Here is a 2,113-nt window from a genome sequence, read left to right as displayed (position 1 = left end):
CCAGTGCAGTAAAAGCATAGCTGGATAGAAAAACACACAATGAGTCATGGACTGGCCTCCCCAGACCCCAACATCAACACTGTTGAAGCAGTGTGTGATCATCATGACAGAGAACAGAACAAAAAGCAGAAACATCCAAAGAAAAGCTTTGAATGCCTTTCAGCTACTTAAAGAAATTCCAAGAAAGCTTGCCTATCTGAGTTTAGGCTGTGTTAGAATAAATAATAACAAATAGAATAAAGGTGGTCATACCAGACTTGTACAAACTATTTTTGCATGTGTGGAGATTTGACCAGGTTGGACTAGATTAGAAATGATATATTAGGGACAGTTCATGTTGGGTGGTTAAAACAAAGTTAGGGAGGCAAGGCTGAGATGGCTTGGGCATGTGGGATAGTGAATACACTGAAAAAAGGATGTTGAATATGGAGCTTCCAGGCAGGAGGGAAAGAGGAGGCTCTTGGTGGAGGTTCATGGATGTAGTAAAGGAGGAAGATGGAGGCGCATGACCTGCTGTGAGAGCAGCTGAAAGAAGAAGACTGTACTTCCGTGAGTTTGCACACATTTCAATAAACGACCCATGTTGTCTTTTCCAAGAAAAATACAAAGAAATGAGGTGTGACTCGAGATTCTTTTGCACACTACAGTATGAGGTAAAATAAATATTGCACAGCTCAGGTCCTCGAAGCCATTCCAAGCAACAGACAAGGACTGTTCAGCTTTTCACAGAAGCTGCTGCGGTTGCCCTGTCAAAGAATTTGAGGGAGAACGTTGTATCTCTGAGGAGCCACTACTCTGAGGCAAAAACCCAGAACAATTTCTCACCTAAGTGTTGGCAAATTACTCAGTGAAACATGTCAGGTGAAAAGCCTCCACAAGAAGAAGAGCAGCTACAAGTATGCACAAATGAAGGGGAATGTTCTAGAAACCAGAGAACAAGGCTGTTGCTGCAGGTTGTAAACTGTGATTGATGGAGTTACAGAGAGAGGGAGATTCTACCCCCGAAAGGACCTCTTGCTTTGATTCTGTCCTCTTTGGGAGATTGTAGGGGATGATCGGGTCATCGTGACCAGCGTGTCAGTGGGGTGAAGCTGTTTTCTTACCACGGGGTGCTGCACAAATTGAGCTTGCTGAAGCTAAAGAGTTCCCGTTTTCACTGTTGAGTCTTTGAGTGTTTTGTCCCATTTTTCAATTGGAATGGAGACACGAATAAAAGCACCTGTATTCACGGGGTGAAAGCTTTAGTGTAACGTGAGCCATAAAAGGCACTGTGGTAGATGTGTTTTCTGTGGAATTGGTAGATGCAGACTGCTGGGTGAAAAATTGATACAAACTGTAATATGTTGGTGTACTGCAACTCCTTATTTCCTACTCGCAGACACACACATCATGGTGCCTGTTACTATTATTATGCTGTCTATTACATATTTCATTTGAGACAGACATGCATTTAATCTGTGGCTATAGGCTTCTTTTGAGGCAGACTGCTCATATCTCGGTTTAAGCTATAGAGTGAAATAGGACTATAATAACACGAGTGATAATAATTCACTTAATCTCTGAGTCGAATTCTCCTTTTTAAGCTGAGGCGAAATCAGGACCACGCTTCACTGTCACCTCAATGCATTCTGACAGTGAAGGATCATGGCTAAGGGCTTTAGTACACTGCACCCAACCCCATGTCAAAAAAATCTGACCCTTTTTTTGCATGTCTGTAAAACAAGTTCATATACTGCACTTCTACTGTATTTCTCTACAGCAGAGTCATTACAAGCGAGCATACTCACTGAAGGACAAATAAATGTGGAGACCCTTATAACACTCATAGAGTTGGAGCTCCCTCTAGGGGTCGGAGAACACGTATGAACTGGACTCCAACCCAGTGAGTTCACAGCCAGTCAGCTGTTTTGGTAACTAATTACTGACCTAAGCATCTATTCTTTAAGAGCCACAAAAATATAAATGTTGAACTGACATTCCTAATAAATACAGAAATAATATCTCTTCTTCAGGTAGTTACACATCAGACAAATAGCTGACTCTAATCAGTGTAGGCTCAATCTAAATGTCATGTTACAGCAGGAACATGGAAAATACACAGAGTCAGAGTCAG

The sequence above is a fragment of the Haplochromis burtoni genome, unplaced genomic scaffold (assembly GCF_018398535.1).
Source record: "Haplochromis burtoni strain Fernald_Lab_line unplaced genomic scaffold, NCSU_Asbu1 Contig_139, whole genome shotgun sequence".
Lineage (NCBI taxonomy): Eukaryota > Metazoa > Chordata > Actinopteri > Cichliformes > Cichlidae > Haplochromis > Haplochromis burtoni.
This window is presented reverse-complemented; position numbering follows the sequence as displayed.